Consider the following 23,533-nt stretch of genomic DNA (forward strand, 5'->3'; position numbering starts at 1 on the left):
CATGTGATCAGTCATGTCCAATCACAGCTGATCACAGTGTAAACAGGAAGAGCCGTTTATCTGCTTTTCCTCACTCGTGTCTGACAGAAGCAAGGAGAGGAGAGCCGACAGGCGGCTCTCCTGACAGGGGGGTCTGTGCTGATTGTTTATCAGTGCGCCCCCCCGTGGATGCCCACACTGGACCACCAGGGATGCTGCAAGGACCACCAGGGTGCCCACCACACATTGATGAGCAGGTATGCCCCCCATGGCCACCAGGGATGCCACACAGTGCCCTAAAAGATACCAACACAAATGGTGCCAATCAGTGCCCACTATGAATGCCTGCCAGATGTCTCCTCATCAGTGATGCCCAGCAGTGCCACCCATCAGTGTCCATCAGTGCCACACAACAGGGTCCATCAGTGCAACCTACCAGTGCCCATCCATACCCATCAGTGCCCACCTATCAGTGCCCATCCGTGCCACCTATTAGTGCCACCCATAAGTACCCATCAGTGCTGCCTATGTGTGCCCATCAGTGCCGCCTATCAATGCCCATCATCAGTGTCGCCTCATCAGTGCGACCTCATTGGTGCCACCTCATCAGTGCCCATCAGTGAAGCCTCATTAGTGCCTATCAGTGAAGGAGAAAACGTACTTATTTACAAAATTTTATTACAGAAACAAAGAAAAACATTGTTTTTTTCTAAATGTTCTGTCTTTTTTTATTTGTTGCGCAAGAAATAAAAACCCCAGCAGTGATCAAATACCCCCCTCGCTGAAGAAGTCCAGCCAGGACGTAACGCTGCGTATAGGGGGGGAGTCTTACTTGCAGACGTCACCCGCTGCCACACTGTGTTCGTTAGGCATCAGATCAGCGATTGTGCTGCTGCCCATCCTTTTTAAAGTGTTGCACCCTTGAGCGCTCGTTTTTGCTTTTACATTGTGTCAATGACTTTTTACAATAAATTTACGGAGTGCACTTAGATTGTGTCCTCATTTCTTATATGCATTGGAGCGGTCAATACCCATTTGTTATACATCTCTGCTGGCCTGGCCATCCACACCTCTGACATCCCCCTGCTGGACGGTTGTATCATCAGGCTCCATTGAGGATTCGAGAGACGGCACCAGGAATTACCATCATCCATGTGGGGATACATGTGAGTTTGACCTCTGCTTGCAGAGGTCCACAGAAGCGCATTTTTGTTTATCTGGGTGAAGCTGATTTTATCATTGGAGTCTACACATCATTTATTTGTCATAAGGATATTTGACAGCCACTACACTCTGGATGTGCATTGGACTTTTGATTGTTTTAATTTTTTTTTGTTTCATTCATTGCGCTGCACTTACCCCCATTATATTATACGTTTTTAGGCATATGTGATTACCTAAAGTATTCAGCTAGCATACATTTTGCGATTTTACATTTGTTTGCTCTGATTGTCCCCTAATTTACAGTGATCAAATACTACCAAAGAAAGCTCTATTTGTGGGAACAAAATGATAAAAACTTTGTTTGGGTACAGGTAGCATGACCGCGCAATTGTCATTCAAAGTGTGACAGTGCTGAAAGCTAAAAATTGGCTGGGCAGGAAGGGGCAAAAGTGCCTGGCATTGAAGTGGTTAAGGTCCTTTACTAATTATTTTGCAATAATGAAAATTGGACCTTTTACATAAAAATAATTTATTTGTTGGTTTGTACCCATTCTTCAGAGAGTGTTCCTTTTCCATCTAATGAGAGATAAGGCAGGTTTTATATGAATAAAAACAATTCATTATCTAAAAGATAATAGCCATAATATATTGAGGGCTGAAGCACTGGAATAGCTTTGAGGTGCAATGCAAGATTTTCTCTAAAGCAAATATTAGAAATTTGGCAGCTGAGGTCCAGCTGTGGAAACAATCAGGCTGATTCATTCACAGTAATGCACACACGAGCGGAATGTCCGTCAGAAAAAGTCAGATGGGAGGTTTTCATTGTATACTCCGACCGTGTGTATGCCCCATCTGACTTTGTCCATCGAAAATTCAGACGGACTTAGATAGAGAACATGTTCTAAATTTTTCAGACGTAACTAATTACTAAAACACTCGTCTGTATGCTGTTCTGACGCACCAAAAACGATGCATGCTCTGAAGCAAGTACGAGACGGAAGCTATTGGTTACTAGCTATTGAACTTCCGTTTTCTAGGCCTGTAGTATGTGTTGCACGTCACTTCGTTCTGGACAGTCGGAATTTGGTGTGACCCTGTGTATGCAAGACAGCTTGAGCAGAATTCCATCGGAACTCCATCGGAAAAACCTTCAGAGTTTATTCCGATGGGAAAACTGGTTGTGTGTACAGGGCATCAGAAGTAGTACGGGGTGCCACATATCATGTTTATATTTACTGCCAGAAATGGCTCACATATCAGAGAAAATTTGTCAGGTACATGCAGGACTGCTGTTGAAATCACGTGGTCCCATACAGCCGACTTGACAGGGCCCATCCCCCCGGAAAATATTAAATTGGATTTTCCGCTAAAAATACGCTGAAATCATTATGAAGGGATACAAACACTACAAAACTGCTAAATCTAAATGAAAAACAGTTTTGAGTTATGTGTGAATGAGGTCTTGGGGTTCTGTGACCTGTACAGTGTGAATCAGTATTTTTTTACGTGGCTGGAGCCACCTGGAGCTGTGTGCATGCAGCCTGTTATGTTATGGAGATGCAGCAGCTGTAAAATAGCTGCAGGTCCTAATTTGACAGGTGTATGGCCCCAAACACAAATAATGTGCCTTCAGGGCTACTCACCCACACTTGCAACCTTGCCAGTTTAGTTCCTGCAGCTGTGTTTGTACAGCCGCTGCATCCCCTTAGAGAACCAGGCAGCTCCAGACACATGAACAATCCACTTATTCATACGGCCAGAGTACCTGTGTGAATGAGTCGATGGGGCTCATAAAAAACTTGAGGTTGGAGGGCAGTAAAGCCCAATGGTTGAGTTGCGCTTTTACTGCCCACCAACTGCTATCCAACAAAGGCAGTGGATAGGGTTGTATACATGCCATAGTCACAATGCTATGCTTCACAACCCGGGCAGAAATTATACCCCCATTGAACAAGACCCATTTAAGTGAAGAGTGCTGCTGTGCAAGCACCCCACAATATTGTGGAAAGCACACAATTGCAGTAAGCTAGTGCAGGGTTAAAGCAGACAGTGAGGAGGTAATATCCCTCCTCACCACAGTCAGCATTTGCATTGCTGTTCAGAGAGCAAAGCACACGTGAACGAGCCCTTCATTTTTTTAAATACATTTTTAGAATTTTTTTTTTTTTTTTTTACTTTTTTTATAAACTTTTTTTTTACACTTTTTAATTGCCCAGTTGGGAGGTGGGAGTGCTGAAATATCCGGTGTCTAAGACCCTTGAAGCCGACCATTTTCTAGCCATGTTGCGTATATGTACTCCTCGTAGAGTTCATGCTGTGCGGGGGCTTGGTGTTGGGGTCCTGACCTTGACACAAGTCCAGTCCATGAACAGGGTGGGGAGGAGTTTGTGGACCAAGAATTGGTTGCTTCAGCGTGACCAGTTCTCTCATATGCCTTTGCTCAGTGAGATCCGTGAGAATAATCCTGATGATTTCAGGAACTTTCTCAGGATGACGGACCCCGTATTTCACCATCTGCTGGCTTTGCTGACCCCCTATATCAGCAGGCAGGATACCTGCATGAGGCAAGCCATCACTGCGGAGCAGAGGCTCATCGCTACCCTGCGGTACTTGGTGACAGGGAGAAGCCTGCAGGACTTGAATTTCTTAACAGGCATCTCCCCCCAGGCTCTGGGTATCATTATCCCAGAGACCTGTTCTGCCATCATCCAGGTCCTGCAGAAGGAGTATATGAAGGTAAGATTTTTATCCTTTAATATCACATTTTATTGTATTGAATGTTTGCTAATATATTGTATTTCTTTCTTCATTCCCTAATTACCATGATTGTAATATGCTGTGAATGTCCCCTTTGTTCTCATGCATGCTGGATTTTTATGTTATTATTTTTTGTCCTTCATACATATTTGCCTTCACTTACCTCCCCAGCATGCTCTTCTGCCCTATATTCACCTCATGTAGTCACTTAACAATGTATTTTATCAGCTCCATAGTAGTGTTTTACCCCAAACAACCCCTAAAATGTTTAGAAATGTGATTTGTGCTTTAAATTCAGGCGGAGTGCCAGAGGCTTTTTTTGTGGTGTCCCCAAATCAGTATTATTAACCCTCCCTCCCCCCAACTGCTAAGTCAGCTGATCCCAATTGTCTATCTATCCTCAATCATCTATCTGCTGACTTTGCCAAACCCATACACACTATACCCATCTCTTTTGTGCTCAGATGTATGGATGAATTCCCCAAAGCATGTAGTGCAAGGGCCTGCCTGTATACTTTCAAATGGTAATGTTTAAAGTTTTTGTATACTATTATTATCTTGATAAGTAATAGCAGAATATCCAAATGTGCTCAAATGTGTACAGTGTGTATTTATATCTTTGCATTATGACACTTCTTACCTGTCCAGTGGGCTGCCAATAGTGTAACTAAGGAGGGGCTGTTCCAAGTAATACCCATTATTTAGGCATTCATCTCTCAATGAAGTGGAGAGGGTTACCTGTCCAAGATCCCCCCCCCCCCATAATGTTAGAAATGGCCCATGAGAGGGGGGAGGGGGAATATGATAGGTGTACCTTATACTTTGGTGTTGTAAAATTCCCCTTAATAAATGTTATCTGGATGTTGGCCAAGAATGTTTGTGTGTAATCTGCTTTCCATGTTTATGTGCAAAAATACAAATTTTTTTTGTTTTCCTCAACAGTTTCCTTCTACGCCACAGGAATGGCAGACTGTGGCCTCCCACTTTGCCCAGCGGTGGGACTTTCCTAACTGCAGAGGGGCAATTGATGGGAAACACGTCCACATCGTCCCACCACCCAACTCGGGGTCGTACTATTAGAATTACAAAGGGTTCAATAGTATTGTGATGTTGGTGGTGGTGTCGGCTAATTACGACTTCCTCTATGTGGACGTGGGGAAGAATGGCCGGATGTCTGATGGTGGAGTCATAGCCCAGACCATCTTATGCGGCCATTCCCGATGAGGACCCTCACCCCAGAACAGAGGGTTTTTAATTACCGGCTGGCCAGAGCCAGAAGAGTGGTGGAGAACACATTTGGAATCATGGCCAGTCGGTTCCGCCTATTTCTGACACCCATCCATATGGCGGAGTACAAACTTAATCATATAATCCTGGCGTGCTGTGTTCTACATAACTTTTTACGCCAACATTCTGCCAACTATGCTGGCTCAGTTGGGCCTGAGGCCGGAATTCTACATGAAACAACCCTGACGGCGCTTGAAAGTGGCTGTCCTGGCTTGCCCTCCCTGAGTGCCCGTGATGTCCGGTTAAGATACCTTGAGTTCTTTGCGGGTAGGGGGGCCATCAATATGCCAGACAATTTGTGCACTGAAACTGCACTTGTAGTGCAAAGAGGATTTGCCCTTAGGAAATAACCCCCATTTTCACAGAAAGCAGCAATTACATCACCACAAAAGTGTTGTAGCGTTGAGACAATAATCCACACATTCTTGATAACAATCTTTTTAATACCTGCACAATCACATGTCCATTTAGAAAAGGTTTTTAAAACAAACCAACATGTTTGTTGTTTAACAATTTTTGGGGTGGCATTATCAAAAATAGAAATGTCCATTTAAGATAAAACAGGCATGTGTAAAACCAACAAGAAAGACAAAAATCTTGAACTTACAAAGTTCACATATGGTAGAACTTGAAGGCAATATCAGACCTGAGTATTTAGGAACTGTGTTTTGATATTGCCTTCAGATGGGGTGAAGTCACCCCTGGAAAAGCCAAATTTTGAAGATGCACACCAATTTACGAATGTCAACATGTGCTAGCTGCCATCACGGGGGATCAAGGGACGTGTTTTGGTGGAGAAACCCCTTCCTCACAGCTACTTTATTATTGAGGAAGGGGTTGCACCCACAAAACGCATCCATTGATCTCCCGTGATGGCAGATAGCACATGTTGGCACACTGTGTGCATCCTCAAAATTTGGCTTTTCGAAACATCGCTAAAACATTTTTAAGATTGTAGCACAAAAAAAACCAAAGTGATTTGGAGGGGTTTTAAACTTGCCCCAAAACATCAATGATGTTATTATTTTTTTGAATAACATCATTGATTTTTTTCTTGAGGTTTTCCAATTCTAAATTACACCCCATGATCTCCCCGATCAGGATCTGAGCACTTTCGGATGTGAAAGGATCAGGATCCACAACATCACGATCTCCTAAAAAGAGAGAAACCAAACAAAAACAGGTATCAAAAATCTGCTGGCATCCATCTCTTACCCGAGTCTGTGGTCGCAGACACTCACCTGTTGTGGTGCCAATTTCCACCACATCTTCTTCCTCCTCCTGCTCAGCTTGGTTTGGGGGTATTTCCCCTTCTTCCAGAGGTGGGGGGTCTGTGGTCTCCTCCATATGAGGGGTGTCCTCTGAGTCTTTTCTCCCCTATGTAAAACAAAAATGGTATACTTAGCACACAGATATTTGATGGCCGAAACATAAAGATGAAACATTGCTTGGAAGTGGGGTACAATTGTCTATTTTGGCAGAGTTCCAAGATGTAGCATTTTTATTGTCCGTTGTCAAGCTTCAATACTTTACCTGTTTAGTACAAGCTTCACAGAAGGAGACCCCCCTATAGTATACACTGGAGCACCTGTGTGAGCCCCCTAATAAAAAGGGTGTTCTTGTGTCCCACACTAGTGCTCCAGTGTCCAGATGTGAAAACAGCTGCTGAGTGTCCTCTCCTTACACAGAATCTAGTTTGCATTTCCTTCTAGTAAAACAAACCCATCTATACAACCAAATATTTTTCATACAAGTAGGCCCTAAAAAATGTTGGCAAATGCATATGGCCTAAACAATGGTGTTTTATAGGCCGAAAGAAAAATGTTTGATACGAACGAATAATGGGCCCATGAACATGAAAGTTGCCATTTTAAACTGTACAACACTTAAGAAAAGCACATGGAGCAGCACGAAAGTAATAAAGACAAAAAGAATAGGAACACAGCACAACTACTTACTTTTTTGCAGCACTCTCCGGATCTTTCAGTACTGCTCAGGCTCTCTTAATTTCAGGTCCGACCACCACTTCCTGAGCTGATCTTTCGATCGTCGTACCCCGAAATTCCAGTGCAGACTCCTGACCACTTTCTCCATGATTTTGGCCTTTCTGATATTGGGGTTGGGGTAAGGTCCATACTTTACATCATAGTCAGCCTTCTTCAGGATGTCGACCATCTCCAACATCTCCCCAAAGGACATATTTGTGGCCTTAAAGCGTCTCCTTCTGGATCGGGACGTTTCCGGATCCGGGCTTTCCTCCCCCTCATTGCTATAATTAGCATGCACCTGCTCTGACTCCACCATGTGCTCTTCACCCACAAAAAGGGGCGGGGAATAGACTAGAAAGAACGTCAGGGGCGGGCAGAGTTACACGCATGCGCAGTGTGTATAAAGCGTAACACGCGTGCGTAGTACGTACGATCTGTGAGCGGGCGAAGAAGTATCAGAGGTGCCGATCGTGATAACGAAGGTAAGAGCCAAACTTGGGCCTATACTGCTTCTAGATTGAGGCCTATATTGTAACAAGATTAGGAGAGTTTTGCCTGACATTAGGGTTTGTCTTGTGTTGTGTTTTGCAGTGAAAATGGATATCTTGAACTATACCGACTTCATGGCAATCTTCATTGACATGTTCAGGGAGCTGCCTTGTCTGTGGGAGATCAACCACCCACATTATAAGAGCCAAACAAAGAGGAAGGCAGCGCTGGATTAATCGCTGGAAATTGTGAAGCAGGTGATCCCCATGGCAGACATGACCTATTTGAAGATCCCAATTGGTGGCCTGAGGAGTACATATCCAAGGGAGCGCAAGAAAGTCCAGGATTCGCAGAGATCCGGAGCAGAAGATGACATCTATGTCCCCAGGATGTGGTACTATGACAGGCTGCATTTTCTGGCAGGTCAGACTGAACCGAGGTCATCACTCTCCAGTCTTCCTTCCACACTTCCTTCCCCCCCAGCTGAGGCTTCTGAAGCCCAACCTGGGCCTTCCAGGCAGCAACATGTGGAGGAGCCCAGCTTGAGCCAGGTATAGCATTCCTCTAAATAGTTCAGGTTGTCCAATCAATGGTGTTAACTAGATGTTAGTTTGGAGTACTAATTTATGATTGTGATTGATGATGCAAAAACTAAAACCATGTCCCTTTTTCATACACAGGGAAGTCGCAGCCAGGAGGTGGCCGGGCCGAGCAGGCTGCCTGATATGCAGGTCCCTCCCCTACACCTGCAAAGAGAAAGTGGCAGGAAGAGGAGTACCCTAGAGGAGGCTGCCATAGGCCTCTTTTGGAAGGCTACAGAGGCCCTGGGAGCACCACACACTGTGGAGGAGGACTTTGCTGGCATAATTGGCTGTAAAATGCAGCGGATGGAGGAGGGCCAACAACTCATGTGTGAGTCATTAATTTTGGAAGCTCTCAATAAGGGGTGAGGGACCAAATAACATCTGATACCCACATTTGTGACCTCACACATGGTCCTCCTCCTCCTCCTCCTCCAGGTCCTTCTACTTCTCCTCCTTCTCCTCCAGGTCCTACTAGTCCTCCTCCTCCTCCAGGTCCTACTCCTCCTCCTGCCACATCTCCAACAGCAGAGCCACAGCTGGGAATGAAGCGTGGAAGGAAGACCAGAAAGTGATGACCCTGGATCCAGTCTGGTCTGGCAAAAGATGCAGCCTCTTGTGGTACCACAGCCTGGGGACACAGATGTCATCTGCTGCTTTCCGGATCTCTGGGACTTCTGGACCAGACTGCACTCCCTTAGATAAAGACTCCTCAGGCCACCAATTTTCATGTTCAAAATTGATGTCTGCCCTGGGGGTCCAAGGCTTCAGTAATTTCTGCTGTTTCTCCAGCGTTGCCTCCCTCTTTGTTTGGTTCTGAGCCCTTAATAAAGGATTTTTGTTTTCAATTATACTTCCCTATGTGTTTTTTCCTTCAAAAAGGGCAGTTTGTTTGTGAGGATTCAGGTACATTTCAAAAATACTATGTGAAATTAACAAGGGACACCAACACCAAGCAATCTCCTTGAGATTAAATAATACCAGATAATAATGGTGTTGTGGTAACTTGACACACAAAACACACACAAAAATATTCTGGACTAAAACTAAAAAAATAATAAAACAAAGATCAGCCTTGAAAAAAATACAAACCTAAAAAAAATAAAAAACTGCCTTTAAAAAACAAAAAATACGTAATAAAAATATTTTTGTCAGATGTGACATATCAAAATATATTAAGGGAATCCCGATAAATAATAAAGAAATTATTACATTACAAACAAAAAAGTTTGTGAGAAGTCTGTGTGAATATGAGCAGCAAAACTACTTCATTCTTCTCACATTATAAAGAAAAAGAGAGTGCGCTGTATTGAACCATTTTTAACATTGCACCGTGACAAAAGTGTTGTATACATTACGAATGCTAATTTTACCCGACCGAGCTGTTCCGTCTCGGAATTTCTTCTGAGCATGTGTGGCACTTTGTGCGTCGGAACAGGCCACACACGGTCAGAATTGACGCGATCGGATTTTGTTGTCAGAAAATTTTATAGCCTGCTCTCAAACTTTGTGTGTAGGAAAATCCGATGGAAAATGTCCGATGGAGCCCACACACGGTCGGAATTTCCAACAACACGCTCCGATCGGACATTTTCCATCGGAAAATCCGACCGTGTGTATGGGGCATATGAGTTAGAAAGGGTCCTTATGTACTTTTATAATTCATTATTTTGGGGAAGGGGGGTTATTGAAGAGATCTGTTGTAAGATCCTTATTCCACAGTAGACTTCCTGTGACTTCTCTAACACAAACCCCCATATCCCTTTTGGTGGACAAGATGTGGTAATGAGTCTCTTCCACATGGTGCCAAGGTAACCCCCAATAGTTTTGTTGTACAATGTGTGATTTGAAAAAAAGTAATAACCTAATAATGTTTGTTTTTTTGTTTTTGTTTTTTTTGTTTTTTTTTGCCATTGTTGCTTTGCAACTCTAATATGTTCACTTTATTTAAACAGATAACTTTGTGAAGGACATCAAGATGGCTTTCTCTAGGAACCACAAGCAGTAAGAGCCTATAATGGAACAGAAACAATGTTTAATTAGTACATCTAAAATAAAGGTACAAATTTACCAAGAGCAATACATAAATCACAATATAATATTATCACTATCCACCTTTATATTAGCCTTGAATTTCATACATTCCTCTAATCAACTTATATTCTATGGATTTTATTCTGCACTCTTAAATAGAGTCTTAGAAGTTTTTCCAATGTGAAGAAAGTCTGTCTGGCCACACTTTCATAAAACCATCTTTATTGATGCAGAAAATTCACAATGACAATCCACAATATATAAATGAATATAGACATACAATATATGAGGGGTATACGCACAGTATATGCTATAACCCAGATTTGTACATTGTGGATTGTCGTTTTGAATTTTCTGCATCAATAAACGTGATTTTTTAAGTGTGGCCAGCCAGACTTTCCCCACACTAGGATTCTTATGACGTACAGGGCCAGCACCCATCAGTGGTAGTGGGAACAGTGGAGACTCACCTGGAGCTGTGTTTCACTCTCTCCCAGAAGTTTTTCCTTTACATTCTATGCCTAGCAAACACATAATTTCCCCTCAATTGCTTTAGCATCCAAAATATTTTTGGTAAAGCAGTGAAGCTTGTATGTATTCTATTCAAAAACATGGCCAGCAATATACATCTAAACAACAAGCAACATCCCTTATGACAGCAAACAAAGAAAATGACAATATGAACAAATAAGTGCCACATCTTAAACCAGTGACCTTCCAAAAAAATTAAAACATTGAAGATTGAATCTAATTTTACATTTGCCAGGCACTAAATAAACATTGTTCTGAATCCCAAAACTATACCTCTCACATGTGTACAGATAGAGATAGTGGCACTAATATATATTTGTAAAGATATGAGTCAAAACAGCATGATACCGGTGACACTCTGATTCTATACAAAAAACAGTAATAAAGATGGGAATATAACACCCCGTGAAAAGTGTCAGTATAAAAATAAAAACACTGCAAACATCATAAACTGTAAAAAGTCCATGGAAAAAGTTCACATGGAAAAAATACAGCACAACAGTAGTTTTTCAATCTTCCTATGTGATAGATCTTCTACTCTTCCAATACACCACTGTGATAGTGACACCACTTCCTCTGAAGAGCGCACTCACCAGAATGTACAGCCTCCCACTCTCGTGTTTGGCAAAACAGCAATTGAACCACACCTGGGTTGCATGTGATGAACCGTAACTGCAATCAAGCCGGCTCCATATGTGAAAGACAAATGAATAAAGTGCTCCACATAGCGTGATACAAATTTATTAAAATCACTCCAAGCACACTTCAATGGTTGCACTCACTTTTAAACTGAAACAAATAAGCCTTTGAACAAATCCACAGCAAACAACAGGATCAATGATCCAACGGTACACCGCGGTCACAGCTGACCTGAAGTGTAAACTGGTGTGTCTCTCACCCAACTTTCTAAGGCCCAGCAGTCCGATCGGCATAGTCCTCTCCAGACAGCAGTGTCTAATGTCAGTGCGATGGAATGCTGTGTAACCTCGCCCAAGACATGTTTCGTCGAAAAGACTTCTTCAAATAGGATTCGAATTTGAACATTTACATTTAAATTGTAATTCGGATATATCCAAATCTCTGAATAACAACAAAAAAAATGTCTGAATATTAATTTAGAATGAAACGAACCGCACATGTCTAATAGCTTCTCTGCTCACCCAGAATCTGTGATTGATATTGCTATCTCGCATGGTATTTAAACATGTTCTTTGGGCAAAAATGCATGGTTAGTGGAGTCTAGCTTAAAGTAATTGTAAAGTCTTGTTTAAAAAAATTAAATAAAAATAACAAACATATTATACTTACCTGCTCTGTTGCAGTGGATTTGCACAGAGCAGCCTAGATCCTCCTCTTCTCGGGTCCCTCTTCGCTGCTCCTGGCCCCTCCCTCCTGCTGAGTGCTCCCACAGCAAGCAGCTTGCTATGGGGGCACCCGAGCTGAGTTGCAGGTCTGTGTATCCATTCAGACACAGAGCTGCAATTTGGCCCCGCCCCTCTCTCTCCTGAATGACTAACTGAATTTGATTGACAGCGCAGGAGCCAATGGTGCCACTGCTGTTCCTCAGCCAATCAGAAGGGAGAGTTCTGAACGGCCGAGGGACTCGTCGACATGGCTGGACAGAGATGGGGCTCAGGTAAGTATTAGGGGGTGCTGGGGAGGCTGCTGCACAAAGAAGGCTTTTTATCTTAATGCATTAAGATAAACAACCTTTTGACTTTACACTTCCTTTAAGCAGAAGACACCACTACTGACACCTCCTCCTACTCAGCCATAGCAGCAGTGGTTGCTGCTAAACTTACAAATACAGTTTGTACAAATTCTTTGTCCAATGCATTTAAGACATAAGACATTCCACTTGTTTATTTTCATAATGTACTGATTTACAGTATATGTTTTAGGTCTTCGTAATATGCTCTTGTACTCATTACCAAATATATTTTTATGAAACAATATAAATGGAACTGCTGTCCCTAGCCTACAGGTGCGCGGTAGTGCAACACCATTCCCATATGAAACTTTTATCATTTTATTTTTTAAGACAGATAGAGCTTTCTTTTTGTTGTATTTAATCACCACAGTTTTTTTTTTTAAATTGCTAAACAAACAAAAGAGACCAAACATTTTGAGAAAAAAAGTTTTTCTTAGTTTCTGTTATAAAATATTGCAAATAAGTCATTTTTCTTCTTCACTGCACTAATGGGGCCGCACTGATGACACTGATGGGGGTTGATGAGGCTGTACTGATGGGCACTGATGAGGCTGCACTGATGGGCATTGACACTGATGAGCACTGATGGGCATTGACACTGATATGTACTGATGAGGCTGTACTGATGTGCACTGATGGGCACTGATGAGCACTGATGAGGTGGCACTGATGGGCACTGATATGCTGCAATAATTGGCACTGATTAGGAGGCACTGATGAGGCTGCACTGATGAGTACTGGTAGGTGGCACTGGTGGTCACTGATAGGCGCCACCGATGGACACTGATTAGCTGCACTGATGGGCAGGCTGCACTGATGGACACTGTTTGACACTGTTGGGGCTACACTGATCATCAGGGCACTAATAATTCATGCCCTGATTATCAGTGTAAACAATGTACTGAAAGGCTTGCCGGTTATCGGCTATCCTTTCCTCACACAGAACCAGCGAGTGAGGAAAGAGCTGCCGATAACTGGCAAGTCTGTGATTGGACACAGCTGATCACATAGTAAAAGGCCACTGTGATTGGCCCTTTACCGCGATCTGTGATCAGCTGTGTCCAAAGCAATGCGCACCCAGGAGGAGGGCAGGGGGTGGGGTTCTGAGAGGACATCCATGGACACCCTCCCAGAGCTAGAGAACCATGCTGTAGCTGTCTTTCGGGTATAGTGCAGTACTAAAGTGGTTAAAATAAACCCTGTAACGTTAAAATGAAGACAATGTTGCTCTCCACACCAGCACAATATAGCAACTTTTCCTATACACAGATCATCAGCTCTCTTTAAACTGTTCCAGTGTACACTGACAGATAGCTGCTTCGAACCCACCCTTTATAGTAAAGGGACTGGCATATAACAAAGTCCTCATTACTGGTTCTTCTAAGCCCAAGGTCAAAACCATGCAGTGCATAATAGTTACTAAGGATTTGGCTTGGCAAATCCCTACATTAATTCACTAAGACTGTGAACATGTAGTGCTCACCTCAAACTGATGGTAGCGCTTAACATTACTCCTACTAATAGGGAGCTAAATAAGTAACTGCTTTTTAAAAGTTAGTACCATTTTTACTAAAATAGTTTTCTGGTACAGTAAAATTTAAAAAAGTAATTTTTACATTTGTTATATTATGGCACCTAATATTTAGGTACACAGAAGCGTCTAAGATATAGTGTAGTGCCCTTTGATAAATCTACCCCATACTGATTTTATTAGCATTGCCTAATGTCTTCACCAGGCGTCCACAGTAAAGCAAATACTCAAATATCATACAGCACATTTTTAGGCTTCCCTGGCTTACCCTATTCACGCTGTTCAAATTCACTTTAATCTACTATATTTATTCCTTGTGATGGCGCTTTTAAGTGATGCAATTTAAACTTTTAGTATCCTGCTTCTCCACTGACAGCAAATTACTTGTATAATGTTGTTTATGTAAAATGATAAAATCACAAAACTTAAATAAAAACATGGAGACCAAGTTAGCAATATTATGGATGCTGCAGACCCCTTCACTTAGTAGATTGCTGTTTTGTTAACTCTGAATTGTATTCTGCCTGAAGAGAAATATAGACAAACCCCATGTGTTTTGTGAAATGCTATTTGTATTTATTGAGATTCTGTTTCAATATTTTCCTCCCAGATGCTAATGCTTTGCTGACAGAAGCTGGTGAACAATTGCACTTTCTTTGCCATTTTTTCTTAAAATAATTGACTGTATGGTAATAAAAGCATCCTAGGGAGGGAACAGATAAAAGCTTATAATAGACTTACTCCAGTGGATATATGGGTCCTTGAATCTTGTCTAATGGATACCTGCATAAAAGATACAAACTCAGCAACGCAATTCAAACAGATAACAGATGTACTGGAAAAGATTTATGCTATGCAATATGTGTCATAAAGGACCATGTATGTAATAACATGTAAACAATGAATACATGGTACAATTAATGTAAAGCTGTCTTTATATATACAAAAGAAAGCTAGAATAAATCAATGTGAATAATAATGTGATGACAAATTGATACCAAAAAGTGTTTGTAAATATGTTAAATCCTTAAAGCCTAAATTTAACCCCCGATAAAAAAACATAAAAAAATAACAGCAGGTATGAATGAAACGCATGCTATGTATGTTGTGGAAGGTCCTTTCAATCATTCATTCATGCTTCATTAAACCTACTGACACTACCTTAGAAATGATAAGAGTAGCTTCAGGAGGTTTTACACATACTCCCGTCAGCTGCAGTCACTGGAAGCATGTGTAAATCTGACAAACCAACTGTGTAGCTGCCACTTCCACACACCCCCGTTACTGCCGGCTCCCAATGAACACACCCCTGCTATGTTTCCCCTGCTCCATGTGCTCATTGGCGGACCCAGGACTAGCAAGGTGGGAGCCACCAGGTAGAAAGGAGGGAGATCAGTGAACCTCCGTTTGCTGGAGGACAGGTGAGCCAGACAGGTTAGACTTCTGATGTCACATTAAAGAAAAGCTGTCACTAAAAAAAATACATCACATAGGAGACTTTTTCTCCCATGTATGGTGAAAAAAGTGTAGTAAAAGAAAAAAGAATTCAGAAAGTGCAAAAAAGTTATACCCAAGCACCTAACATTTTTGAGCCCATCCTATTCCTGTTGCACTGCTCAATCCCCAAGTATCAATGCGAAACAAACAAATAAACGCCCGCCAGAGGGTCTAGAATACAAATATAACAAAAATTATGAACAAACCTAAAACAAGTTCATAAAACGAATATTGAATAGATAAATAATAAATGCGTTTTGTGGTATTACACAAATGACAAACTAATTAAAAAGTAAATTCCAGGCTGACTAACACATACATACATATAGTAAAATAAAGTTTTCAATGATGTGAAAAACAAAAAAGTTTATCTGAATAATGAACACAAATAGTTCAATAAGCCAATATGGAGGTGTATACATTTCAGCATACTTTTTTACTATACTTTTTCAGTATATTTGATGCTATTCCTTTTTATTTATGGTACATGTATTTATATACATTTATGTACAATTGTATGTGCTCTTTTTTGTATTTTTTTTTATGTTTTGATATTTGTCGTCACCCATTTGTTGGGTCATGTGACCCTTGGGGTTGACCATGTGATTTAGTCTGCATTATTTAAGCTGCTTTGTGTCACTTATTTGTTAGCCATGATTAAGGCCTGATGGCCGAAATGCGTTGGATTTTTTGACTGCTGTTTACCTGTAATAATAAAATGATGTTTTAACCGACTTTCATGGCATCAGCCTTTCTCTCTTTTTTGTATGGGTTGTACAGGGAGGTTTACAGAGACTTCCCAGGCTGTCCAGGCATTACACTGGACTCAACTGTTCCAGCCAGACAGGTTAGACTTCTGATGTCTCTCTAAAGAAAAGCTGTCACCAAAAAAATACATCGCATCAGAGACTTTTTCTCCCCATATGGTGAAAAAAGTGTAGTAAAAAAACAAAAACGAGCGTAAAAAAAAGTTATACCCAAGCACGTAAAAATTTTGCGCCCCTCTTATTCCCACATACACAAATGTAAAAATATAAAGGCACACACTGGAGATTCCTACGTACGAAAATGTAGATTGTGCTGCACACGGTACATGTGGCCGTGCATGCTGGAGTGAGATCAATAATTCTAGGCCCATTATTCATGGTTAACTCTAAACCGTTGACTTGTATGGGCTTTTAAAGCATCACCTATATGGTACCAAAGTCTGTTTCTGTTTCACAGGCGCATGCAATTTTAGATTTTGGCATGTTGGGTATCTATTTACCCAGCACAATCTCAAACGTTGTTCCTTTGCACAGCTCCACTAGGTTCACTCCTTGGGAACTAACAGTCTCTTTAGTTAGTTCAGCAACAGCCCATTACAGGCTAGGAACTCTCAGTTCCTTTGGGAAAAATAGCACACATGGAGTGAACTGCTTCCTGCAACACCATCGGCTTCACTGTAAACACTGGTCCCAGCTCTACTCCTGCAGAAATGCTAGCCCATCTGGCTGCCACTTCACTAGCCCACCTGGCAGCTTCTTCTTCCCAGTCTACCTGACTGACTCACACTGGAGACTTCCCAGGGCAAGGTTAGATGAAGACTTGGCACACTGCTGTCTTCAAGAGAGACCTGCTACAGCTGGAAGTCTCTCCTCTTGTCTGTCCCTGCACCGTGCTGATCTACTCACTCTCTCTCTCTCTTTGCTCCTGCTACCTCTCCAGAAAGTTTTCCTCCAACTGCCTCCTGTGGTAGGAACCTTTGAGGCCAGCCCCCTGAGCTCCAGCCTGAGGTAAGCCCCTTCTCGGCAGGGGTCCCTCAAGGGCCACCGACAGACTCCCTCAGCACTGCTTCTCTATTTTCCACCTGACTCCCCAGCTGGCATGGCTCATTTCTCTTTAAGGGCTCCTTAGTCCTCTGCCAGGCCCACTTCCTAGGGATTGGCTAAGGACCCCTAAATATGCATTATGGTTATGATATATGGTATTCTCCAACATTTTAGAACCAGGGGGAGGCTCCAGAGAGCTGCCAGGATCAGTCATCCAGCCCTAACCTCTAATAGCCCTGACCCTGATTCCATGACTCAGGTTATCCCTGGGCCAAACTACATTTTCCTGCACTAGCACACTGGAGGGTGCTACATATAAAAACAGGGAATCAAAGGAAGGTAATAAATATATATGCAGCATATATCTGCTGTCAACAGCACACCACCTTCTACAATTTGCAGTATAGTGGCAATGGCAACCTGAGAGAATAGATTACAAGACAACAAGGAAGTTGTGCATTTAACACCTTGTACTGTTGCAGAAAGTGAGCACTACTAGCCTCTCAGTATGTAATTGGGCCCAGGAGTGGAGATGGGTTGCCAAGGTTAGGAAGAAGATCAAGAAATTCTTCCACTTCCTCTTTTTTTTCAGAGGAAAGGTATATAAAGGACCAATATACATATTTATATGCATTTAGCAAGCAACATTTGTTTTAACAGTTCTATGGTATATTGATGCATGTTTTTATCAGTTTTGTAGCATGTTGTGCTAGAGCTTCATGCAGTAGTTCAGAGGTGCTTTCAGAAGCTGCTATGATAAGCTTTCTCAAAGGACATCCCATCATCTTGCCATAACTACACTTGAAAATCATGATTTAGCCCGTGTGACCAGACCACCACTTACCCTATGTCCCAGGCTTTTTTTCACAGAGTATAGGTGCAGGAACTCAACCACAAGCCCCCCCCCTCCCCCCCCCCCACACACACACCCTCCAAACTGCATCAAAAGTGAGTATGACCGAATTTCCTGTCCGAATCCATGAACCAGACCGAGACAGAAGTACAGTAAAATCACACTTGTTTATGAATAAAAATAAAAAGTTAAATAGAGTAAGCGTAGTCAAAGCATAGCCAGAGTCCAGTAACCAGAATGGGTAGTCAGCCAAGCCAGAGTTCAGTAACCAGATCGGGTAATCAGCCAAGCCAGAGTTCAGTAACCAGATCGGGTAATCACCCAGGCCAGAGATCCAAGTAGAGGAACAGCAAGCAGGATAAGGAGCCAGAAGGGATGTCAGCAAAGCCAGTCTTTAAACAGGAACGCAGGAGATGGTTTCTTGTGATGTGACCAAGGCGAAGGCAGGAATGAAATGAGCTGGAGATCTTTAAGTAGGTGGGACTCACGAGCAGATCCACAACAGCTGGTAAACTGTGAAGAGAGATGAGAGCTGGCAATTAGCCAACAGCTGAGCAGCCAACTCAGAGAAGGAAGGGCTGAGCCAGCCCTGACATTTCCCTAACAGTGGGATGGTCATAAAGAGGCATTAAATTCCAGGAGTTCTTTATGTGCAGAGTGCAGAGTTCATGGGGGTTATACACAGAGTGGGTCTAAACAGAGTGCAGAGTTCAGGGGTGTGCTCACCTCTGCATTAGGCATGAGCTTAGAGTTTGAGTCGAACTCATATTCGAACTCGAACATCAGCTGTTCGCAAGTTCGCAGAACAGCGAACAATTTGGGGTGTTCGCGGCAAATTCGAAAGCCGCGGAACACCCTTTAAAAGTCTATGGGAGAAATCAAAAGTGCTAATTTTAAAGGCTTATATGCATGGTATTGTCATAAAAAGTGTTTGGGGACCTGGGTCCTGCCCCAGGGGACATGTATCAATGCAAAAACAAGTTTTAAAAATGGTCAGGTGCTCAGTATGCAGAGTGATCATGAGCGGGCAGGGGGCATCATGGGGTAGGCTGAACCTCTGTGATCTTCATTTTTTCCCTGGTGCCAAGATGCCAACACCCCTGTTGAACGATCTCCCTGCATGTGAGAGAGGCGGAGCGGTCTACAGTGTTTGGGGAGGTTCTAGAGTTAGGTGCTTCAGCTTAATAAGGGAACAAAAATAAAGGAGCAGTGATTTTAATAATGCTTAAAGTGAAACAATAAAAGTGTAATATTCCTTTAAATTTCCTACCTGGGGGGTGTCTATAGTATGCCTGTAAAGGGGCGCATGTTTGCTGTGTTTAGAACAGTCTGACAGCAAAATGACATTTCAAAGAAAAAAAGTAATTTAAAACTACTCGCGGCCAGGGAAGAGCCGAACACCCCCCCGTTCGGTTCGCACCAGAACATGTGAACAGGCAAAAAATTTGTTCGAACACGTGAACACAGTTAAAGTCTATGGGACACGAACATGAATAATCAAAAGTGCTAATTTTAAAGGCTTATATGCAAGTTATTGTCATAAAAAGTGTTTGGGGACCTGGGTCCTGCCCCAGAGGACATGGATTAATGCAAAAAAGTTTTAAAAATGGATGTTTTTTTGGGAGCAGTGATTTTAATAATGCTTAAAGTGAAACAATAAAAGTGTAATATTCCTTTAAATTTCGTACCTGGGGGTTGTCTATAGCATGCCTGTAAAGGGGCGCATGTTTTCCGTGTTTAGAACAGTCTGACAGCAAAAGGACATTTCAAAGGAAAAAAAGTAATTTAAAACTACTCGCGGCTATTAATGAATTGCCGGTCCGACAATACATATAAAAGTTCATTGATAAAAACGGCATGGGATTTCCCCACAGGGGGACCCTGAACCAAAGTTTAAAAAAAAAATGGCGTGGGGGTCCCCCTAAATTCCATACCAGGCCCTTCAGGTCTGGTATGGATCTTAACGGGAACCCCGCGCCAAAATAAAAAAAAATAGCGTGGGGGTCCCCCTCAAAATCCATACCAGACCCTTCAGGTCTAGTATGGATTTTAAGGGGAACCCCGCACCAAAATTTTTTTTAAAAATGGCGTAGGGTCCCCCCAAAAATCCATACCAGACCTTTATCTGAGCACACAACCTGGCAGGCTGCAGGAAAAGAGGGGGGGGATGAGAACGCGCCCCCCTCCTGAAATGTACCAGGCCACATGCCCTCAACATTGGGAGGGTGCTTTGAGGTAGCCCTCCAAAGCACCTTGTCCCCATGTTGATGAGGACTAGGGCCTCATCCTCACAACCCTTGGCCGGTGGTTGTGGGGGTCTGCGGGTGGGGGGCTTATCGGAATCTAGAAGCCCCCTTTAACAAGGGGACCCCCAGATCCCGCCCCCCCATGTGAAATGGTAATGGGGTACAAAAGTACCCCTACCATTTCACAAAAAAAGTGTCAAAAATGGTAAAAATGACAAGAGACAGTTTTTGACAATTCCTTTATTTAAAGTCTTATCCTTTCCATCTTCTTTGGGTCTTCTTCCTTCTTCCATCCTTCTTCCTTCGGTTTCTCTCCCATCTTCTTCTTCCTCCGATCCTCTGCTTCTTGCTCTGGTGTTCTCGTCCGGCATCTTCCTCCGTGGCGTCTTCTTCCACGCTTCGTTCTTGTGCCGCTCCGCATCCATGGGAGGCTTCCACTATGTGATGCTCCTCTTCTTCTGACACTTCTTATATAACGGAGGGCGGGGCCACCCGGTGACCCCTGCCCCCTCTGACGCACGGGGACTTGACGGGGACTTCCCTATGGCTTTCCCCGTGATGTCAGAGGGGGTGGGGTCACCCGGTTATGTAACGAGTGACCCCGCTGACATCACGGGGAAAGCCACAGGGAAGTTCCTGTTATTTAAGAACCGTCACAAGACGAGAAGCGTCACACAGCGGGAGCCTCCCATCATGGATGTGGAGCAGGCCGAGCACCAACTAGGGAAGAAGACTCCACGGGGAAGATGCCGAGAACACCGGAGCAAGAAGCAGAGGATCGGAGGAAGAAGAAGAAGAAGATGGAGGAAGAAGAAAAAAGAAGCATTTAAATAAAGGAATTGTCAAAAACTGTCTCTTGTAATTTTTAACATTTTGGACACTTTTTTGTGAAATGGTAGGGGTACTTTTGTACCCCCTTACCATTTCACAAAGGGGGGCGGAATCTGGGGATCCCCTTGTTAAAGGGGGCTTCCAGATTCCGATAAGCCCCCCACCCACAGACCCCAACAACCACCCAGCAAGGGTTGTGGGGATGAGGCCCTTGTCCTCATCAACATGGGGACAAGGTGCTTTGGGGGGGACCCCAAAGCACCCTCCCAATGTTGAGGGCATGTGTCTGGTACGGTTAAGGAGGGGCCACTCTCTCGTCCCCCCTCTTTTCCTGCGGCCTGCCAGGTTGCATGCTCGGATAAGAGTCTGGTATGGATTTTGGGGGAGACACCCGCGCCTTTTTTTTTTTTTGGCGCGGGGTTCCCCTTAATATCCATACCAGACCTGAAGGGCCTGGTATGGAATTTAGGGGGACCCCCACGCCATTTTTTTAAAAATTTTGATTCGGGGTTCCCTGTTTCCTGTGGGGAAATCCCATGCTGTTTTTATCAATGAACTTTTATGTGTATTGTCGGACCGAAAATTCATATAGCCGCGAGTACTTTTAAATGACTTTTTTTCCTTTGAAATGTCATTTTGCTGTCAGACTGTTCTAAACACGGGAAACATGCGCCCCTTTACAGGCATACTATAGACACCCCCCAGGTATGAAATTTAAAGGAATATTACACTTTTATTGTTTCACTTTAAGCATTATTAAAATCACTGCTCCTTTATTTTTGTTCCCTTATTAAGCTGAAGCACCTAACTCTAGAACCTCCCCAAACACTGTAGACAGCTCCGCCTCTCTCACATGCAGGGAGATCATTCAACAGGGGTGTTGGCATCTTGGCACCAGGGAAAAAATGAAGATCACAGAGGTTCAGCCTAACCCATGATGCCCCCTGCCTGCTCATGATCACTCTGCATACTGAGCACCTGTATCTTCCTTGTTCCCATCCTGCACTCAATGAGAGCTACTCAGGAGATCAGATCTGTGGGAGATGTTGGTAGACAGGCTGTCACTTGTAAACTCAGAAGCCAGAGTTCTGTGTTTATAAGTGTGGTGAGCAGGGAGCAGAGAGCCTGAGCCAAAGGTGGTAGAAGTAAATTCCACCAAGTTCCAGCTAAAAAAAAAGCCCTGCCTACTGCACGGGTGAGCTGCTGCTTCTCAATCATGTGACCACACTGGGCAGATTAAATAAAAAGGTATTTCCACATATCATTTTTTTATAAAGGCTATGCAACTAAAGTAGGAATAGGTGGAAGCAACATTTTAACAACACTTATAGCTAGCCTTTACTTCCTATTTAATAATTCTCGAAGATGGTCAAGGATCACAACAAATACTCTGAGGTTGGGTTTCAATTGATTTCTACAGCTAAGAAATGTGTGCTGGTTGTTTGCATAGGAAAATTGGATTTCTGTCAAGATCTGCTCTGCATAAAAAAGCTTTGATTTTTTTTTTATTTCAGCCCACAGAAGCCACTCAATGTAAGCTTATGTGTCCATGCACATTTGAGAGTTTAAAGGCATGTGAAGAGAAGTGTTTATAGGCTGAAAATAAAAAAATAAAAAAAAACAATCACAAGTTCGGTTTTGAGAGGAGCATTCTGACAGGAAAAACGATTGACACGCACATAAATGTGCAAAAACATGGCATTTAGGTGCATTCGGCCTTTACAAGTACAAATTGAATATAGAGTAGTATCTTGGATTACGAGCATAATTCGTTCCAGAAGCATGCTTGTAATCCAAAGCACTCATATATCAAAGCTAGTTCCCCCATAGAAATCAATGGAAACTCGATAATTTGTTCCGGTGCCACTGCTAGTGTATGCAGTACTGCATGTGGCCAGAGGTGGGTGGCGCCGGAGATACTCAGAAACACTCAGAGACGCTCAGAGACCACTCAGAGATGCCCGGAGACACTCAAAGATGCTTGGAGACGCTCAGGGATTGAGCGTCTCCAAGTGTCTCTGAGCATCTTTGAGTGGTCTCTTTAAAAAAAAAAAAAAAGCTCATATTGAGAAACGCTCGTAAACCATGTTACTTGCAATCCAAGGTTTTACTGTAGTAAAAAATTGGAAACATATGAAACAAAAAATAAATAAAAAATTGGCAGAGGGGAACGTTTTGGAAAAAAGTGCTTATTATGCAAATGCACATAAAATCACATAAACGTATGTGCAATACGAGCCATT

Source organism: Aquarana catesbeiana, linkage group LG01 (assembly GCF_042186555.1).
Source record: "Aquarana catesbeiana isolate 2022-GZ linkage group LG01, ASM4218655v1, whole genome shotgun sequence".
Taxonomy (NCBI): Eukaryota; Metazoa; Chordata; class Amphibia; order Anura; family Ranidae; genus Aquarana; species Aquarana catesbeiana.